This window comes from Lissotriton helveticus, chromosome 12, assembly GCF_964261635.1.
Source record: "Lissotriton helveticus chromosome 12, aLisHel1.1, whole genome shotgun sequence".
Lineage (NCBI taxonomy): Eukaryota > Metazoa > Chordata > Amphibia > Caudata > Salamandridae > Lissotriton > Lissotriton helveticus.
This window is the reverse complement of record NC_136073.1, coordinates 431,641,407-431,663,914: the sequence shown is the minus strand read 5'-3', so window position 1 is coordinate 431,663,914 and position 22,508 is coordinate 431,641,407. Positions and strand designations below refer to the sequence as shown.

The 22,508-nt window shown below is 42.2% G+C and overlaps 1 long non-coding RNA gene across 2 annotated transcripts in view; it reads left to right on the top strand.

The window, feature by feature from the left end:
• The window catches only part of LOC144798953 (uncharacterized), a 231,981-nt gene that overhangs the window by 48,607 nt on the left and 160,866 nt on the right, over positions 1-22,508 (top strand). For both annotated transcript variants that reach the window (XR_013603706.1, XR_013603707.1), the window contains exon 2: positions 3,983-4,055. This is a non-coding gene — a long non-coding RNA (uncharacterized LOC144798953). The remainder of the gene's footprint in view (positions 1-3,982; positions 4,056-22,508) is intronic.

The following is a 22,508-nucleotide window of genomic DNA, read 5'->3' as shown; positions in this document are numbered from 1 at the left end:
ACATGGCCAGCCCTTGAACACAGAAGGAGGAGGAGGTCCCCCTCCTGGAGCCATTAATGGACCTGGTCAAAGGGAGCTGGCCCTGGAGGTAGAGATCACCAGGACCATGCAAAATGCAGTAGCCACGCTCATCCTCAACCTCCCAACCTGCACTCCCATCACCTCTCATCTCATAGAGCTCCATTGGCTTCAAATCCACAAACAAGCACTCTTCAAACTCCTCACACACACATACAAAACCTGAGCAAAGGCTAAACATGAGCCCCACGTACTTCAAAAAGTGCATAAACTTCCACAAACCTACCAGAATCCTCTGTTCAGCCATACTCCTACTCACACACACCACCTACACATGCAGAACCAGATTTGGCAGTCATACCTTCTTATACCTCACTGCTGGAGCCTGGAACGCCCTGGCCTTGCACAATAGAGCTGCCTCCTCAGTCGCAGCATTTTGCAAAAAACTAAAGACCTGGCTCTTCACCAAGCCCGAGTCCTGCCTCGGCACAGGCAGCTCTTGTTTCAGACCAGGATACTCTCCAGGGTGAGTTGTGCTATATACAACTGCACATAACATAATATTGTGGCCTCCTAAATCTGACATGGAAGACATACAACCCACTGCCCTATATTTGTCAACTCTCAGATCAGATCGTTATTTATATGGAATGAGGGCCAAATACTTCATTGAACATGACTAAGCAACAACCTCAATAGTCAAATGAAGGAGCACTGTAAGTTAATTATATACTCACCAAATAAACACTCCAGATACACAAAGGTAGTAATAACCACAGGAAAGCCTATAAGATTTTAAATGCACACCAAATTCAACACCCAGAAGAGAGCCCGTTTGTCCGATTAATGTCAAGAACTTGCTTACTTCTTCAATTACAGAATCAAAAATGTCATGCACAAAAACAACTCTTATAACATACATCATCCTTTGACATACCCAAGACACCCGCAAAATACTTTTGGTGAAGCCAGTGAGCTTTGTGCCTGATAGCAACCTACACAGAAAGCATTGGCCTAGTATGGAGATTATGGTCAAAGGTGAACTCATCTTGCTTACTCCTTGCATGCAACCCATCCACAGCATTCAATAGCGACAATTGGAATTGCAACATTCATCCAGTTCCAACCTGACCGCTCACTTGTGCTATTGGGTCAAGAATGTATTGTGCATGGTATAAGGGCAGTTTCCCTGTTCTAAGGGCCAGCTACGTCTAGCGTCACTACCCTCGAGAGTGATGTCTCTTCGGTGCACACTCTTGAATGTCTTTCCTAAGATTCTTTCAAATAAATATTTCCATGTATTTAATCCAAGGTTGATTTATTTTCAGTTATTCTTCGATTTGCGCATTATTGCTTCATAATGTTTTAGAAACAGAAAATCATTCTTCTGCCCAATGCATTTCGGGCGTTAGCCCTTCGTCAGGGGACTTGGTCCTGCTATCGTTACGGTGACTGGCATGTAAACCAATGTAACTTGTTTGCACAACCGGGTAAACGGCTGTGAACTGATTCTGAAGTTCTACGACGGTCTAAGTGCCAGCTGCACATAACTGGGGTCCTGCTTTTATTTTGGCTCTAGTGTCAGGCCAATCTAAGTATGTACACAGAGGTCTAAATCTGTATCTGTCTATTAGAGTTCCTGGACCTGTCCTGTGACCTGGAGAGGGGCACCAAGTGTACCGTTATGAGCTGAGGACCTCTGTATTTTAGAAAGATCAATGGTGTGGCAAACATTTTTTATCTATGTTAATTGGGTAGAGGTCTACTGGCCCCACTTGTTTGAAGTTGAGCTTTTATGTTTTGCCATAGAGTTTGTGCTGGCATCCTATGTGTCAAGTGCATGAACATGTAACTCGTGAGGTGATAAGCTGTGTGTATGAGTGAGTCTGAATGATGGGGACCAGTGTGATATACTTTGGGTTTCCCTTGCCTGGCACGGCACATAATGGCGGTTGAGAACTTTGTTTCTGTAGCTGGGAAAAGGAGAGACCCCAATATAAGAGTTCAGATGATTGAGAAAGGACTACCTGGAGGAATTTCATTAGGGTTTGTTAGCCAGGAGCCATTGCTTAGCCTTCCTGAGTATTTCTATTTGGTGACAGTTTGGATGCTATGTGGGATTGAAGTATGTGTGGAGTGAGAAAACGTTTAAATAGGCCTGCCTTTTTGCCTGTCCCTGATTTCTCCTTCAGTTGGGCTGATGGGTGCCAGGTGCAGAAACCTCACACCTCACTGTAGCTGTGCTGTCAGTGCTCCAGGTTTGAGACACCCCAGTGCTACCACCTGTCAGAAGCATTACTCTACACAAAATCTGTGTTTGTGTCTGAAGAACAGCCTGAGGTGGACACCTAAAAGAAGAACCACTCCAAACTGTTTCTACAGTTTGACAGTGGATCCACATCCTTTGTCTAGATGCTGTGTGGCAGAAATAGTTTTTTTGATTGAGGGGGTGAGAGCCCTTCTCAAGAAACAACCACAATCCTTGTCATGGTAAACCACAAAAGTCACTAAATTAACCTGTGCTTAACTCGCTGGTAGCTTGGCAAAGAAGCAGTCAGGCTTAAATTAAAGGCACTTTATTACTGGTTGTGTGCTGCATAAATACTTAAAGTGGAAATCAAAAAAAAATTGGAATGATAGTATATATTTTAATAAATAAAATAAGACCAAGACAACAAAAATCCAATCAGTAAAACCGGAGATATGCAATTTTAAAGGTTTATATAAAAATAGTGGTAGTAACACTATGTATGCAGTTCCTCAGGGTGGATAAAACGAGAGGTGTAGGAAGGGTATCCTCCTTGTCGGAACTAGAGTTTTCACACTCCCAGCTAGCTAAGTGTCATGATTCATCATATGGACCAGCTCCTTGTCGGGTCGGCGCTGCAATACCCGACGGGCACCCGTAAAGAGGCACTTTAGTGGAGATCTTTTGTTCCTAGCAGCGCCGACCCGACAAGGAGGATCCCCTTCCTCCACCTCTCGTTTTATCCCCCTTGAGGAACTGCATACTAAGTGTTACTAGAGTTGACAGGACATGTAGGCTGGACCTCCCTAAACAACCATAGAAGTCCCTTCTCTTGACAGTAATATGTAAAAATAGCGCCATGAAGCAGAAATTTGTAATTGTGGTTATCTGGTTGCACTAGCCTGGGTAAAAATCACACGTTCAGGCCGACCACAATATAGTGCTGGCCAGATACAGGGACCATGTTAGTCCAGCTGAAAAAAGTTACATCTTCAAAGCCTGGCATGCAGAGTTCAAAACTTCAGGATTTCACTAGAGGAGCTCAACTGATTCCAGTCAGCAGTCCAGGGCCTGGGAAGGCACCTCTTCGGAAACAGGAACTCACTTCAGTAGAGGCCAGTAGTGCTCAGGCAAGTCCAGTTGTAGGTTCAGGTAGTTCAGTTTCAGGTACAGGCAGGCCCAGTTGCAGCACGTCAGCTGGGCAAATGCAGGGAGGTCTCTACAGCTTGTTGTCTCCTTGGAGTTCACAACAGGAGATCAGCCAACTGATACTTGGATTCACTGTAGTAGTTTTGGGATCAAGCAGCAAGGCAAGCCTCAAGGGCAAGGCAGTACTCTGAGGGTACAGGCGAGGCTTCAAGCAGCAGGGTAGTCATCTGGCAGCAGCAGGGCAGCTGCTATCATGCTGGCGATAGTATTATCAGCATGACCGCAGCATTGTGATGGTCTGAGCGGCCTGGTTTGTGCTCAAACAGTGCCTGGGAGCCTGGGACTGTTCTCTGCCTGGTTGGGCAACACAGTCAAGTGGAGAAATGCTACGTGTGCATGATGGTTTGGATGTCCCAAGATGACAGGCCAAACCGTCACGCACACTTATGGTGCCCACCACTCCTTTTCCCTGCTGGCTGCTGCTGTCCATCAGGATATCACAGCCCTGCCCTGCTCTAGCACTGAAAAATAAAATGATAATAACATTGTGTTATTATCCATTTTTAGGGGAGTCTGGGAGCCTGTCTGCTGCTGGAAGTCAGGAACAGAAGAGGACGTAGGAGTGGCAGGCCATATAGCAGTAAGTGATCTTTATTCTTCTCATCCCACCAACCCTGCTGCCCACCACTTCTGGTCCCTAGCAGCCACCACTGGTCAGACCACACCCAGCTGCTGAGGAGGTGTCTGCTGATTGCAACTGGGACCAATAAGGATAGTGGCTTGTATTTCCTCCTGCCCCAGCCTCAGCAATGGGAGAGCGGCTCTTGAGATTATCACAGGAGCACTGTCGTGCTTTCACCTGGCGAAACACCATGTTCTGCCCCTCACCCTGTTATAATACCATGAGTATTGACTGCCCTGAATCAAGCTCTCAACAACTCCTCATGGGGACCTGCCTGGTGTGCCATGTCCCCTAGCCCATTTCACAGCTCAGCCAGAGTGCATATGCATTGACTCCCTTCGGGTCGTTCCCTTTAGGTGCCCACCCTTTGCCCTGCCCATTCACCTCTCATACCCATCCCCCGAAAACTGGTCCCATCACAAATTGGATGTCATGACAACCATTCTATGTCTTTCTGTTATCTCCCTGAGCATCAACAGTCTCTCAAATTATATTAACCATGAAAAGGTACTTGACTACTCAAGCTCTCTCCACCTCGACCTTGTTCTTCTACAGGAGACCCACCTCACGAATGCACAAAGCCCGAAGCTTCACTGTGAATGGGTGGATAGGGAATATCATGCTGGCAAGACCACTCTGGGGCGGGAAGAATCATGGACTGGAAAACTAGCCTCCCATTGAAAGTGAGCAAAATTTGTCGAGACCCCCACGAACACTACATTGTAGTTATCCCTTTATGACCGAACCCTCCTGATTGACTCAGATTGGCTCAGTCTGTGCACAAATACATGTGAAAAGAGACACCTTTGCAGACATAATCCAAATTCTGCATCAAAACCCCTGCACCAAGTCCATACTGGGAAGACACTGGAATCCAGTACAAGACCACATTTGGAGTCACAAAACAATCTTACATCCCCCTGAAACTCACTTTTAGGAAGGGATGCCCTTGGCACGCCTCTTCCTTACAGCGACACGCAAAACCTAGTTTACTCGCAAAATAGGTTTGGTACATGCTACAACCCTTTTTAGCGGTTGCAAACAGGCCGATTTCCTGTTTGCTACCGCTAAATACATCTGGCCCCTAACCAACAAATCATTTGCTGAGGCACAGGCCCAACTCAATCTACTTTCACCATCTTTCTGGTACTATCAGGGAATTCAACATTGCCAGAGAAAAGCGGTAGCCCACCCAGTAGTATTGATAATTTCTGGTATCCTGAAGTACCTGATGAAATGGGGTACATACAAAGGGATGGTGTCTGGTCTCTACCAAATGCTGACAGACTATCAATACTTCACACAAGTGTCTTTCTCCTTAAAATGTCGAAGCATGACAGAAAAGATGACAATTAGTCGTAGATGACTATGCATTCTTTTTTCTTTTTCCTCCCCACCACTAACTTGCACCCATTGCAAGACACCAAATGTGCTCTGCAGGGAATGGGCAATGAAGCAATCAAAGAGATAACTAAATGGAATAAAGTAATAACTGCCACATATTATATGGTTATTGCAAGTTGATGAGGAGTTCTGTGACCATACACAGTAACAAGGTATTCCTCTGATGTTACATTGGTGTTTAGACAAAATATCATAAAAAAATCTCATGTGGAAAAAATATCTTGCCAAGAATATGAAGGACAAAAACAACATGAAGGTAGGTTTCTATGTGTAACTCAACATGTATGTATCTTGACAATATATATATATATATATATATATATATATTACCTACTGGCGGTCGCCAGTAGGTATATATAGTTAGGATTTTTTCTCTATGGGATTTTTGAAAATTCTATGTCTAATAACTTTGGCGTTTGTGGACGGAATTGGCTGAAATTTTCAGGAAAATGGCACATTTTGTTTCTGAGCAGCCCTTGAAAATTTGGGGGGGGTTCGTCAAGGGGGGGCCGAGAAAAAAGGGGGGTCCCAAAACGTGTTTTTAACATTGAGTTTTCCATAGGGCGGTTGGCCTCACTTTTAGCCCGAACGGCTGAATGGATTTGCACGAAACTTGGCAAAATTGTAGGGACTGGTAGCCCGATGTGCCTTTTGTAGGACTCAATATATGTGCTACAGTGGATTTTGAGAAATTAACGTTTAAAAAAAGATATATATCTGTAACAGCGGACCGGGCAGCGCTCCAGGACGCGTACTTTTCGCGCAACGGAGCTTTGTGAAGCGAAGCTGATTGGTTCTCCGGCGTCTGTCAACATTCCAAACAGTCCGTAGCGGCCGCCATCTTGTCTCTCGGTAGGATCGAGAGACAAGAGGAGGCGAAAGCGAAGGGGCAAATGACCATAAGGGGGAATAGTAGATCCTCGCTGACCCCCTAGGTTTGATGTGGAGGTTTTAAAAGGGCCCCGCGGGGCAAAAAAAAAAATAATAATAATAATAATCGAACGGCTGAATGGATTTGCACGAAACTTGGTAAAATATTAGGGACTGGTAGCCCGATGTGCCTTTGCTAGGTCTCAATATATGTGCTCCAGTGGATTTTGAGAAATTAACGTTCAAAAAAAGATATATATCTGTAACAGCGCTCCGCTTCGCGTAAGGGAGGTTTGCGAAGCTGATTGGTCATTCTGTCACTGGGCTATAGTTGGGCTACATCTGGCTGATATTTGGGCTACATTTGTTTTTTTTCGTCTCTGGCGGCCATCTTTGGGCTAGATTGGGCTACATTGGGCTTCATTGGGCTTCATTGGGCTACATTGGGCTACATTTGGGCTCCAACATATATATAGGCCAATGTAGCTCAATATATATTTTTCAAAGTTAATTTTCGTAAAAACCACTGGAGCATATATCTTGAGACATAGCAAAGGCACATCGGGCTACCAGTCCCTACAATTTTGCCAAGTTTCGTGGAAATCCATTCAGCCGTTCGAGCTAAAAGTGAGTCCAACCGCCCTATGGAAATGAAGGAAATGAATGGGTAATTTGTAATTAGCAAATAGCTCATCGCAAACTAGGAATGGTAAAGAATCGCTATTTATTCCTTAAAGTTCGCTATTTAGGAAATGCAAAAAACTTTGATGATACATATGGCGGTTCATCTCTAACAAGATAAGAAGCATAGGGATAGATTTATGATGACTGGCGCATCACCAGGGATGTGTTAGTCATTCTGTGCCGCTGTTCCGTCACCTATGGTGTGCTGCATTTACAATGCGGCGCATCATGGGGCAAAAACAGCACAGATGCGTGATGTATCTGTGCCGTAAAGGTGGCGCATTGCTGGAGTTGTATCGCAAGTGTGATGAAGCTCCAGCAAGGGTCGGGGGTGCCCCTGTCGCAGGGTTTCTGTTCTCACACAGAACTGTGGACAGAGGATTGGAACCTCGGCGAATTAGGGTGTCCCAAAACTCACCTTAGTAATCAAAAACCCCTTAGCAAGCTAGGTACAGTGTTACATTGGATATAACAAACTCTCAATGTTTAGACAATCCAGAATATGAACTTATAGTACCTCAGGATACGTGGAACTCATGAACAGTCGGTCGTTATATATTTCTTAGAAACCAGAACATGGAGTTAAGAAGAACACATGTGTATTTGAAATGTTTATTTACTAATGCCGTCTTCTCAGGCGTAGTATCTTAGATAATACAAGTACACATATTATCAGTAGCAAAATTACCAGCATAGTTACTAGTACATAAAAAGCGAATGGTGACAGTATGTTAACATGCTGTAAATGAATAAGAGTTAGCAACACTTATAAGCAGCCGCGGGCCGTGGAGGGAGTTACGGTGGGGCAGGGAGGCGGGGAGGGGGAGGGGCAGGGTGGAGAGGGCTCCACCCTGCTTCTCCCCCTCCCCGCCGCCCTGCCTCACCGTAACTCCCTCCACGGCCCGCGGCTGCTTATATCTCACCCTCCCTAATACACATATTATATTATTTGCTAAGAAGGTCTCTTTGTGTTGGTTTAGGGCGTGCCCATACTTTAGTGTCTTAGATTTGAAGGAATCACATCAGCATACACCAGCTCTCTCTTCATGTGAACCGCATCAAGTGTTGTGTATGTGTGTTCGGCAAAGCAATATAAAACCCGCCTCATGCCCAGAATTGGCAGAAGTTGCACTTATGTTATGAGTATGAAGTCGTGGAGATCAGACCTCATAACAATTCTGTATCGTGTTGTTCTTGAAACTTTAGCACTCGCTGTACAGATATAGTTTAACAAGCAAAGCAGATAGTAGAGCAATAACATATTATTCTCATGTAAACCACGATGAACTACTAGGTTGAAAGCTAAAGCAACAACTAAGTGTCGTGTGCAGAAGTTGCAAAAAAGGAAAAATGGCGTTTAAACCGGTAATGAGCCCATGCTAACTTAACACGGTGTAAAGATATCCAGGACCTAGATGACACCTCCCCATGATCCGGAAACGAACTGAATAAGATAATAGAAGTGCCATCTCATGAGAGCAGATTGCAAGTTTATATGTGGACGGTCCGCAAGGTAAAGCATTAAAAACTAGGAAAATTTAATGCTAAAGAAAAATAAAACAGCCAAGTACTTTATCGAGTCTTAAGCCAATAGGCAAGGTAAATAATAAAAACTTGACAAATAAGTCAATGAATTGTCAATGAAATGCTAGTACTCAGCATATCAAACATGAAAAAGGTCTATGACATAACTGTGTATGCAAAATAAGCTGCAACAGCCTCCAATAGGAAGTCACCGTCTTCATCCGAAAACAGTTCAGCCATCCAATTTAAAAGCGGAAAAGAACATACGTGCTCTCCCAGCACCGGATCCTCTATCACCATCAGAGGACAGCTCGGTGGGTTTTCAAGAAAGCTCTGTTCCAAGAAAGACTGTGTTGCCGCCAGTAAATTCCAGGGACCAATTAGTCCATGCATCAATGCCACAGCCATAATCCTTTCGCCAGGACAAACCAACTCGTGAGTAATGATAGGAGTCATCAGCTGATTAAAGTCGACGTCAGGAGAAACCGGTCCGCAGAGACACAAATCAATGGCCCAATCGAAATCACAGGTCAGGCAGTGAAATACAGGCTGGACACAGGTGAAGTAGGAGAATCGAAAAGATAATCCATATGCCGTGCTTAATATCGCCAACGGCATTGTGCCATAATATTCTAGCATGCGATTGCGGAATAGTGTCAGCAGCTGCAGGGCGGGAGGTTGCATAGGAGGGACATCCATATTTAAAAAAGTAAAAAAGCACAAGAGCGTCCGCTGGTAATGCAAGTAAAAATGGCAATCCACGAAGCAGAGTGGAAAAAATAGAATGAAAGAAAGCAGGGATGACTCCAAAGATTTTCTCAAATGAAGTCACGAGACCACTGGTAACAACTTTAAAAAAGTGCGCCAGGGCCTTTGTGGAGGATGCGTTAAAGATAGTCCGAACCATCTTGCTGAAATGGAAAGGCAAATCTGAATTGAAAAGGGTCTGCACCTCTGTACGGGTGTTCGCTATGTGAAGCACGAAAGTTTCACGGGCCGAACTCAAGGCCACCTCTCTCTGAGACAAAAGAGCTCTTATTCTTGCCATGCCGTTGAAATCTGCTCCCAAGGTTGGTATTTGTGGCGAGATTGAAAACTCCCTATGTTCATGTGTGGGAGGAAATAGAACATTTCTGCAGCAAATAACCCGTTCACTTACTGTTACGATAAAAGGAATACTTTTAATTAACCCAGAACAATCTTCATTATTGAGCATCAAATAACTACCATTTTCCAACAACTTGAACGTGGGGATGATAGCAGGAACTGGCGTGCCTTGCAACACGCAAGCCATATTTGGTCGGTGTTTGTTGCATGAACCGTGTAACTGTATGTGCCTACACATTAGTGAATGATCTGGCGCCTCAGTGCATTCCTCTCCATTCAGATAAACTTCTTGATCATCTTTGAAACATCTGTATGTGTATGGAAGCGACCAGACCTCATGAAGAAAAGCACTACCTAAAGGTTCATAACGACCTATTGGTATATATTTCATACAATTTGAAAACTTATATAAAGCAAAAGGCAGCGTTATTAAACCGTGGATAAGGCACGTTGCCAAAAAACCCGCAATCCTCTGCTGATGATGTCACTGAGCATGTCATGAATGATGTAATATGTGACATCATCAGCAGTGGATTACGGGTAATAGTATCTCTAGTTTACTCCCCTATAGCTGTCTTTCTTTTAACATAAGTGTCTGTTTCCTTCCCTTATACTTACTGTTTTTGGTTCGCTTCCGGTTCGCATACCGGCGAGCGAACTGGGAAGCGAACTAAGAGAAATAGAGGTTGGCACAGTTCCAAATATTGTACCAATTTTTTAATAACGGGGAGGTAGTTCTGAAAAGAACTTTTTTTTTTTATTGTTTTTGTTGTTTTATTTTTTTTTATTATTTTTCGGAACATTTTTTTACTTTTTTTGAATTTTTCTGAACAGTTTTATATTTTTTTGGGTTTTTCTTGGAGGGGGCAATGAAAACGATTCATTGTAAAGGGCTCAACAGGAGCAACAAAACAAAAAAAAAGTATATATTATTTTGGGCGTTTCGTACAAACTTGCATATGATAGTCAATAGCTCTGTTGATCAGAGTGATGCTTCTTTCTCCATAGCAAATGAATCCATCGCAAAATACGCAGATGTGTTTTACTTCACCAAATCTCATTTGTATATTTGGCACCATCTCCCTGCCCTCTGGTCCCGTTACTTCCGGTACAACAGATCTTCTGGCCATAATAGGGAGATTATCTAGGTCGTTTCGAAACTGTGCAGCACTGTAGTTGTTAGGATGCCACCTAGTCATATGGCGATGCATTGTGTAGTTTCCGAAACTGTATTTTTTCTCGGTTCCTCTGGACAGTCTATCTTGACATATAAGGCAAGTTACGTATCTTGCATTTACTTTTTTCTGACCTTTGGGAATTTTAAAAAATTGCCAAATTAAGTTTTCTTTCCGGTGAGACGTCCTGGGCTCCTCAGGCAAAAACTGCCTCTCTTCGTGCTCGTCGTTCTGTTCCTCTTCTTCCTCTTCTTGTTGAATTATAACTTGAGCAGGTGGTCCACTCTTCCTTGGATGTGGTGGAGGTGGTGGGGAAGCACCAGCTGAAGCTACTAAAGAAGCCATTGCTCAGTGATCACAAAGGGTCTTTCTCTCATAATGATGAAAGTCAGAGTGAGGAAAGAAGGAGGGATTTTCATCATTTGGGAAAAACAAGAGTTCTCAACCAATGAAAAGTGTTCATTTTAGATTATATGACCTAGTCTTACATCATTAGGAAACCAAAAGTGAAATGAACCAATGAAAAGTGTTATTACCAAGTCACATGACCTGCTGTGTTTACGTTAAGCGCTTTGCAGGGCCTCCCGGTTTGCTTCCAGAAACCTGCGCTTTGCGCCTCGCTTCGCGTACCAGTTCGCTAACGTAGCACGTCATATGACGTATCACGCGACAACGTGAAACGTCATGCGGACGGGAGGCGTCACGATGTTGTTTTCTAACGCGGCAGTTGCGGTAAAGAAACGTTTACCGGCTCGCGGTCTATTTCGCGGCATCAAGGTCAGCTAACGGGAAGCTTCCCGATTCGCGAAGCGGGAACGAAGAAAAAAAAATATTTAAAAAAAAAATTATTCATAAACATATAAAATATATTTTTGGATTTAAAGAAGAATACATTTTACAGCTACAGATATTAGCTGTTAAAAAACCAATGAAATTCACTGAAAAAACCATAGGTTATAGACCATATATAGTTAGGAATTAGCATTTACAAAACCTTATTTTACTCACACAAAACCATTGAAATTCCATATATAGTTAGTTGCACTAACTATATATCGCGCACCCGCAATCCACTGCTGATGATGTCACATATTACATCATTCATGACAATGGTCAGTGACATCACTGATGACATCACTGATGACATCTCAAATGACATCACTGATGACATCACTGATGACATCTCAAATGACATCATGACACACCAATACCAGTTACTACATACGCACTCACTGATTCCTACGTCTACACACACATTCACTCATTCACCCATACAATCACTCATACATACAGTCACTCATTATTACAACACTATCATATGCACTCATACACCTATGCAGACACTCACACACTGCCACTCATCCATGGAGTTACTCACACACCTAGTCAGTCCTGTAAAGAATCAATCACACTTCCATTTCCTCATCTATACAGTTAAACACAGAACACCATACTTCAGTGACATCACTGATGACATCACTGATGACACCTCAAATGACATCACTGATGACATCTCAAATGACATCACTGATGACATCATGACACACCAATACCAGTTACTACATACGCACTCACTGATTCCTACGTCTACACACACATTCACTCATTCACCCATACAATCACTCATACATACAGTCACTCATTATTACAACACTATCATATGCACTCATACACCTAGTCAGTCCTGTGAAGAATCAATCACACTTCGATTTCCTCATCTATACAGTTAAACACAGAACACCATACTTTTTCACACATATACTAACACATACTTACTCTCTTATACAATCACTGATACAAGTACACATTGATATGCACAGAGTCACACACCTCCCAGCCAGCCACACACACACTCAGTCTTCCATACATCCACTCATTCTTCAATATGTAAAACATATTTAAACTTTACAAAAACACACAGACACTAGATGATGTCATTTGAGATGTCATCAGTGATGTCATCAGTGATGTCATTTGAGATGTCATCAGTGATGTCATCAGTGATGTCACTGACCATGTCATGAATGATGTAATATGTGACATCATCAGCAGTGGATTGCGGGTGCGCGATATATAGTTAGTGCAACTAACTATATATGGAATTTCAATGGTTTTGTGTGAGTAAAATAAGGTTTTGTAAATGCTAATTCCTAACTATATATGGTCTATAACCTATGGTTTTTTCAGTGAATATATATATATATATATGTATGTGTATATATATATGTGTATATATATATATGTGTGTATATATATATGTGTGTGTATATATATATTTATATATATGTGTATATATATATATGTATATATATATGTATATATATATATATATGTGTATATATATATTCACTGAAAAAACCATAGGTTATAGACCATATATAGTTAGGAATTTGCATTTACAAAACCTTGAAAATTCACTGAAAAAACCATAGGTTAGAGACCATATATAGTTAGCTGGACATTTTATTGACATAAAACCAATGAAATTCCATATATAGTTAGTTGCACTAACTATATATCGCGCACCCGCAATCCACTGCTGATGATGTCACATATTACATCATTCATGACATGGTCAGTGACATCACTGATGACATCACTGATGACATCTCAAATGACATCACTGATGACATCACTGATGACATCTCAAATGACATCACTGATGACATCATCTAGTGTCTGTGTGTTTTTGTAAAGTTTAAATATGTTTTACATATTGAAGAATGAGTGGATGTATGGAAGACTGAGTGTGTGTGTGGCTGGCTGGGAGGTGTGTGACTGTGCATATCAATGTGTACTTGTATCAGTGATTGTATAAGAGAGTAAGTATGTGTTAGTATATGTGTGAAAAAGTATGGTGTTCTGTGTTTAACTGTATAGATGAGGAAATCGAAGTGTGATTGATTCTTCACAGGACTGACTAGATGTATGAGTGCATATGATAGTGTTGTAATAATGAGTGACTGTATGTATGAGTGATTGTATGGGTGAATGAGTGAATGTGTGTGTAGACGTAGGAATCAGTGAGTGCGTATGTAGTAACTGGTATTGGTGTGTCATGATGTCATCAGTGATGTCATTTGAGATGTCATCAGTGATGTCATTTGAGATGTCATCAGTGATGTCATCAGTGATGTCACTGAAGTATGGTGTTCTGTGTTTAACTGTATAGATGAGGAAATGGAAGTGTGATTGATTCTTTACAGGACTGACTAGGTGTGTGAGTAACTCCATGGATGAGTGGCAGTGTGTGAGTGTCTGCATAGGTGTATGAGTGCATATGATAGTGTTGTAATAATGAGTGACTGTATGTATGAGTGATTGTATGGGTGAATGAGTGAATGTGTGTGTAGACGTAGGAATCAGTGAGTGCGTATGTAGTAACTGGTATTGGTGTGTCATGCTGTCATCAGTGATGTCATTTGAGATGTCATCAGTGATGTCATCAGTGATGTCACTGACCATGTCATGAATGATGTAATATGTGACATCATCAGCAGTGGATTGCGGGTGCGCGATATATAGTTAGTGCAACTAACTATATATGGAATTTCATTGGTTTTATGTCAATAAAATGTCCAGATAACTATATATGGTCTCTAACCTATGGTTTTTTCAGTGAATTTTCAAGGTTTTGTAAATGCAAATTCCTAACTATATATGGTCTATAACCTATGGTTTTTTCAGTGAATTTCATTTGTTTTTTAAAAGCTAATATCTATAGCTGTAAAATATATTCTTTATTACGTGACGTATCACGTAGCCACGTGAGACGCCTCATGACGCGTCGCATAACCGTGACGTATCGGCTCTGCAGCGCAAACAAAACCCGTAACGTAAGCGTGCCGGAGCACGCTTACAGATATATATATATATTTTTTAACCTTAATTAGACAAAATCCACACGTGCACATATCTTGAGGCCTTGCAAAGGCACATCAAACAAACAGTCCCTACAATTTTGCCAAGTTTGCTGGAAATCTATTCCCTTCATTTTTTTTTTACTGTTTCTCTTGGTTTTCCCCTTGTTACGCTTACCGGGACGCTACCCGGTACGCGAACCGGACGCTCCAAAAACACAAGATGGCGGACTCCCGTTACGCTGCCGGTTAGCTGCCCGGTTCGCGTACCGGGAAGCGCCTCTACCGCGAAAAATCGCGGGGGACTTTAATATCCCCCTCATCAATCCTAGGGGGTCAGGAGGGGTTTACCTTGCCCCCTTTCCTTCATTTCCCCCTTCTTTTTTCACCACATCTTGTCTCTCGAACCTACCGAGAGACAAGATGGCGGCCACTCCGGACTGTTTACAATGTTGACAACTACGCTGCCGGTTAGCTGCCCGGTTAGCTGCCCGGTGAACTTCCCGGTTCGCGTACCGGGACGCGCCTCTACGGCGTAAAATCGCAATTTTTTTTTTATTTTTTATTTTTTGCCCCGTGGGGCACTTTAATATCCCCCTCATCAATCCTAGGGGGTCAGGAGGGGTCTACCTTGCCCCCTTTCCTTCATTTCCCCCTTCGTTTTTCACCACATCTTGTCTCTCGATCCTACCGAGAGACAAGATGGCGGCCGCTCCGGACTGTTTAGAATGTTGACAGACACCGGAGAGCCATCAGCTTCGCTTCGCGAAGTTCCGTTACGCGTCAGGTACGCGAACAGGGGCGCTAACCGGAGCGCTGTCACAGATATATATATTTTTTTAAACGTTAATTTCTCAAAATCCACTGGAGCACATATATTGAGACATAGCAAAGGCACGTCGGGCAAACCATATCTACAATTTTGCCAAGTTTCATGTAAATCTATTCAGCCGTTCGAGCTAAAAGTGAGTCCAACCGCCCTACGGAAAAATGAATGTGAAAAATGTGTTTTGGGACCCCCCTTTTTTCTCGGCCCCCCCTTGACGGAACCCCCCCAAATTTTCAGGGGCTGCTCAGAAACAAAATGTGCCATTTTCCTGAAATTTTCAGCCAATTCCGTCCACAAACGCCAAAGTTATTAGACATAGAATTTTCAGAAATCCCATAGAGAAAAAATCCTAACTGTATATACCCACTGGCTATCGCCAGTAGGTAATATACATATATAAACATATATAATCTGCATATCTATATAAATATAAATGCATGCATACATATACATATATGCATACATATGCATGTTATTTACATGAAAGTTTTAAAAACACTAATAAAAGCAAAGCTAAAAAGCCACCTCATTACAAACAGAATGGCTTTAACTTAAACGAGGGCGAGATCTATTGCATTTTCAATGCTTGTTTACTTTGGTTCTATCAAGAAGGCATTCAGATGTGTCACACATTTGCCATAAATTCTGAATGTTAGCACTCTAGTTGCTCATTAGATCACTGTAGTAAAGCTAGTGCTCACCAGGGAAGTCTGCTGCTAATCATGGTTTGCAGCCATTTTCCCGCATTTTTTATCCCGCAGACTTTCAGTCCGCATACCATTATCCCGCAAGGTCATTGACCTCGCATACCATTATCCCGCATTTTTTCAAAACGCATGTGCATTTATCGCGCATGCCTTTACAAAGAATTACGTTTTAAAGGCATGTATGGTAAATGCATTTGCGTTGTGAAAACCACGATGACGAGAGAGGTAAGTGGGTTTGTGTTAATTTTTTCGTGGGTTAGTGATTGTGTAGTGTAGTGTTGTGTAGTGTAGTGTTGTGTTAGTGTAGAGTTGTGGTGGTTGTTTAGTGTAGGGTCATGCTGGGGGTAATGTTTTAGGGTTTAGGGTTGTGTTGTAGTGTTTGCGTAGTGTAGGGTCATGCTGGGGCTAGTGTTTTAGGGTTTAGGGTAGTGTTGTAGTGTTTGCGTAGTGTAGGGTCATGCTGGGGGTAGTGTTTTAGGGTGTAGGGTAGTGTTGTAGTGTTTGCGTAGTGTAGGGTCATGCTGGGGGTAGTGTTTTAGGGTTTTGGGTAGTGTTGTAGTGTTTGCGTAGTGTAGGGTCATGCTGGGGGTAGTGTTTTAGGGTTTAGGGTAGTGTTGTAGTGTTTGCGTAGTGTAGGGTCATGCTGGGGGTAGTGTTTTAGGGTTTAGGGTTTAGGGTAGTGTTGTAGTGTTTGCGTAGTGTAGGGTCATGCTGGGTGTAGTGTTTTAGGGTTTAGGGTAGTGTTGTAGTGTTTGCGTAGTGTAGGGTCATGCTGGGGGTAGTGTTTTAGGGTTTAGGGTAGTGTTGTAGTGTTTGCGTAGTGTAGGGTCATGCTGGGGTGTAGTGTTTTAGGGTTTAGGGTAGTGTTGTAGTGTTTGCGTAGTGTAGGGTCATGCTGGGGGCAGTGTTTTAGGGTTTAGGGTAGTGTTGTAGTGTTTGCGTAGTGTAGGGTCATGCTGAGGGTAGTGTTGTAGGGTTTAGGGTAGTGTTGTAGTGTTTGCGTAGTGTAGGGTCATGCTGGGGGTTGTGTTTTAGGGTTTAGGGTAGTGTTGTAGTGTTTGCGTAGTGTAGGGTCATGCTGGGGGTAGTGTTTTAGGGTTTAGGGTAGTGTTGTAGTGTTTGCGTAGTGTAGGGTCATGCTGGGGTGCAGTAGTTTAGGGTTTTGGGTAGTGTTGTAGTGTTTGCGTACTGTGTGGGGTCATGCTGGGGGTAGTGTTTTAGGGTTTAGGGTAGTGTTGTAGTGTTTGCGTAGTGTAGGGTCATGCTGGGGGTAGTGTTTTAGGGTTGTGTTGTAGTGTTTGCGTAGTGTAGGGTCATGCTGGGGCTAGTGTTTTAGGGTTTAGGGTAGTGTTGTAGTGTTTGCGTAGTGTAGGGTCATGCTGGGGGTAGTGTTTTAGGGTTTTGGGTAGTGTTGTAGTGTTTGCGTAGTGTAGGGTCATGCTGGGGGTAGTGTTTTAGGGTTTTGGGTAGTGTTGTAGTGTTTGCGTAGTGTAGGGTCATGCTGGGGGTAGTGTTTTAGGGTTTAGGGTAGTGTTGTAGTGTTTGCGTAGTGTAGGGTCATGCTGGGTGTAGTGTTTTAGGGTTTAGGGTAGTGTTGTAGTGTTTGCGTAGTGTAGGGTCATGCTGGGGGTAGTGTTTTAGGGTTTAGGGTAGTGTTGTAGTGTTTGCGTAGTGTAGGGTCATGCTGGGGTGTAGTGTTTTAGGGTTTAGGGTAGTGTTGTAGTGTTTGCATAGTGTAGGGTCATGCTGGGGGTAGTGTTTTAGGGTTTAGGGTAGTGTTGTAGTGTTTGCGTAGTGTAGGGTCATGCTGGGGTGTAGTGTTTTAGGGTTTTGCGTAGTGTTGTAGTGTTTGCGTAGTGTAGGGTCATGCTGGGGGTAGTGTTTTAGGGTTTAGGGTAGTGTTGTAGTGTTTGCGTAGTGTAGGGTCATGCTGGGGTGTAGTGTTTTAGGGTTTAGGGTTGTGTTGTAGTGTTTGTGTAGTGTAGGGTCATGCTGGGGGTAGTGTTTTAGGGTTTAGGGTAGTGTTGTAGTGTTTGTGTAGTGTAGGGTCATGCTGGGGGTAGTGTTTTAGGGTTTAGGGTTGTGTTGTAGTGTTTGTGTAGTGTAGGGTCATGCTGGGGGTAGTGTTTTAGGGTTTAGGGTAGTGTTGTAGTGTTTGCGTAGTGTAGGGTCATGCTGGGGTGTAGTGTTTTAGGGTTTTGGGTAGTGTTGTAGTGTTTGCGTAGTGTAGGGTCATGCTGGGGGTAGTGTTTTAGGGTTTAGGGTAGTGTTGTAGTGTTTGTGTAGTGTAGGGTCATGCTGGGGGTAGTGTTTTAGGGTTTAGGGTAGTGTTGTACTGTTTGTGTAGTGTAGGGTCATGCTGGGGGTAGTGTTTTAGGGTTTAGGGTAGTTTAGTTGTTTAGTGTATGCTAAAGGCATATTCGTTCTAAAAGTTTTCGTTATTTTAATTTGCGGCCTAATAGTACATGCAGGATTTTTTTTGCGGACTGATGGTATGCGGGATTTTGTCATATATTCGCTGATCATACTTTCTATGGCAAAATGAACCCCCTCATTTTGTTCCTTTTTAAATTAAATGTTTTAAGAGTTACCACTTTATTCCAATCAAGATGGCTTCAGGTGTGCCATACCTTTGTAATAAGTAGGACTGTTAGCACTCTAGTTGTTCTTTAGAACACTCTGGGACATTCTGTCATTGGGCTATAGTTGGGCTACATCTGGCTGATATTTGGGCTACATTTGTTTTTTTTTGTCTCTGGTGGCCATCTTTGGGCTACATTGGGCTACATTGGGCTACATTGGGCTACATTGGGCTACATTTGGGCTCCAACATATATATAGCCCAATGTAGCCCAATATATATTTTTCAAAGTTAATTTTCGTAAAAACCACTGGAGCCTATATCTTGAGACATAGCAAAGGCACATCGGGCTACCAGTCCCTACAATTTTGCCAAGTTTGGTGTAAATCCATTCAGCCGTTCGGGCTAAAAGTGAGGCCAACCGCCCTATGGAAAATTGCATGGGAAAAACACGTTTTGGGACCCCCCTTTTTTCTCGGCCCCCCCTGGACGAAACCCCCCCAAATTTTCAGGGGCTGCTCAGAAACAAAATGTTCCATTTTCCTGAAAATTTCAGCCAATTCTGTCCTCAAACGCCAAAGTTATTCGACATAGAATTTTCAAAAATCCCATAGGAAAAAAATCCTAACTATATATACCTACTGGCTATCGCCAGTAGGTAATATGTATATTTATATATATGTATGTGTATATATGGATATATATATGTATATATATATGTATATATATATATATATATATATATATATATATATATATATATATATATATATATATACACCCAACGCCCACTCAATTACGAATGAGCCCGACATATGCCGACTTGCCAACAGGATTTATTTCAGCAAAATTGTCAGAATTCAGGAAACGCCAGACAGATGCGTTTCAAGCGGAGATGTGCGCTCTCATCAGTGCCGGTTCCCGTTTCCTTCTTTTCAGAGCCTTGCACCTGGGGGTAATTAAAGTGTCCTGAGCAGTCTCTGGCCACTCCTTTGTTGGTTCCTCCCCACCTCTGTTTGATGTTATGCTGCCTCCCGTGCACGTGATGTGCCCAGAGGAATGCTGGTTCTGCGAGTCCAATGTGCCAGCCCATTCAGTGAATGGCTGACAAATGCACAGTGGCTTGACTAGCAGCGTTGCACTCCTCCGTTTTTTGCACACAAGGAGAGTAGTTTCCTATACCTGATGGGGCCTCTGCAGACACAGACTGCAGCCTCCTTCCCCGATATATATATCTTCTTGGTACGTAGATGTGGAGTTAAGTATATTAAATCCATACTTACCTATTGGCACTTGCTTTCTCAATAGTTTGGTCCTCTATATTTTTTACAAGATATTCTGTCCACACGATATTTGTGTTACCTATATTCTGTCATTGATGCTGCCATGTCTCCTCGTTAGAGTGAGTCCTAATCTTTATAAGGTCATGGTACTCTGAAGTGGTTATTCAGTCAATCACTTTTTTTTAAATTGTGATTTGGAGCTCCTAGAGTTTCACATAAAAACATCTATACAGAAAATGCTCTGGTATAACAAATCAGCAAGAGCTATAATAACAGTAACAGATAAAAATGCATATAAAACCATAAATTCAACGCTTTTATTGAGCAATACCAGATACTAGCAGCGTGTTACAACTAAATGTGCAAGTATGCAGATGTTAGACCAAGTTCACAGTTGTGATGGAATACTGATAAGACAGTTTGGGTCAAACTGTATCCTTAAATACTCTAAAAACCTTAACTTCATTATACAGCATCTTAAAATTCTCTATATAATATAGGTACATGGTATAAGCAGTGACCTAATGGTTACAGTTTTCATTGTACCGGTCTGTTTAAGGTCATGGATCTCTGAAGTGACTTGCAATATCCTTAAAATGTACAGTAGAGAGTATTTTATTTCTTAAACTACATGGTCACACCATCACCATTTCCTCAAACTGCTTAAATAATTGATGTCTTGCTCTTTCATATGAAAGGGATAGTAGTGTTGAAAACACAAACAGTAAAAGCAGAATCTAATGAAAAATCTCATATCAAAAAGTTAGTTCGTAATTTTTGCAAAAAAACCCCTAGAATTTGTATAATGTAAATCAGATTAAAAATAATGAGGCTCACAATGTGTAGAGGATACAGAGATATTTTATTTTTCCTTAATGACTTTTAGTGTGCAAAAAATAAACATGTTCCCATAAATATCCCCTTTCTGCTCATCACTTGGCTTGAGATTAAAAAAAACAGAGTAGAAGAATTCAAAGTCTAGTTTCCTTTTTGCTGCTTTGTTTAAACTGCAGCTGTAACTATGCTCTGTGACCAGCCTTTTACCTTGGGTGCAGGCTGTGGCAGCAGGCATTATGACGTCAAAACTCCTCTCTAATCACGTATTACAGTTGAGCTGCAACTAATTTCTTCATTTATTTTTAACCTCATATGCTTGGTCAGTATATAAATGGAGAAAGAAGAGGTAGCTATGTATATTCTCACTTTCCAATCAAGAGGAAACCCGGACTCTCCACTTGGGAGGGAACGGAAACCATCACGGGGTCCTCTTCTATATAGCTTTTACTCTTTCCTCCTTTGTATTTACAGGTCCTTATTTGATTTTCAAACTAGTATCGCCAATCCATCTTGGCGAAGACACTAGTTATGTGAAAGAATCCTGTAATTACTGATGCTTAATCATTGGATTAATAAAACCAAAGAATAACAACAAAAAAATTATATTTAACCACAAAGAATATACATAGTTCAATGCATCGAAATTACATATATCATGAGACTATTTAGGCTCCTGGATCCAGAGTTAGAAAAGGATGTCAACTAATGAGGACAGCGGAAAAAGAAATAGGAAGATTTAAGGAAGACGATCATTTTTGACCTAGTTATCCCAGATACTCTAGAATTTCATTCTCTTGTTAAAGTGAATTGCTCTATCCATTTTTGCAAATCTATTATTTGAATTTAACCATTCATGTTCTAGGGGAGAAATAGGGAGAATCCACTTAATACAGAGTTCTCTTCTAGCTAGAAGAGTTAAAACAAATATGAGAGCTTTTAATGATTTAGAAATACCAAAGAGTGTTTCTTCCTCCGGAATGACACCAAAGATAACCAAAGAAAGACTAACCGTAACTTCATGGCACGCCAACCCTGACAAAACTTTACCCACTTTCTGCCAGAAAGACTAGATGGAGGGACACGACCGGAACATGTGCTCTTCATCCACATTGGGTTCGCCGCACTTCTGACAGTATCTCACCAGTTGTTGTCCCATCTTTGCCAGTCTTCGCGGTGTCCAGTAAGCCTTGTGGATCGTAAAGAGATGATTTTTCTTTACGGGAGCAGATTTCACAGAATACCATAATAATGATGTGGATACTTGCCAAAGTGACTCAAGGCCGATCTCCGGTAGTTCCCTCCTCCACGTCTCCATGTACCATGTAGCGGGGTCTTCTAAAGAGTGTACTATTATCCAATACCATGCCGAAACCTCTTTCTGGAAACCCGATCTTAGGGCTATTTTAGCCTTGTACAGTTTGTTTTGACTGCCAGCTTTGCTCGCAGTTTTACTCAAGGAGTTAGCCCAGCCAAATAGCTGGCAGTACTTAAAATGAAAAACTGTCCCTTCCGAGATTTGCTGGAAATCCTGCCATGATATTAATTGAGAG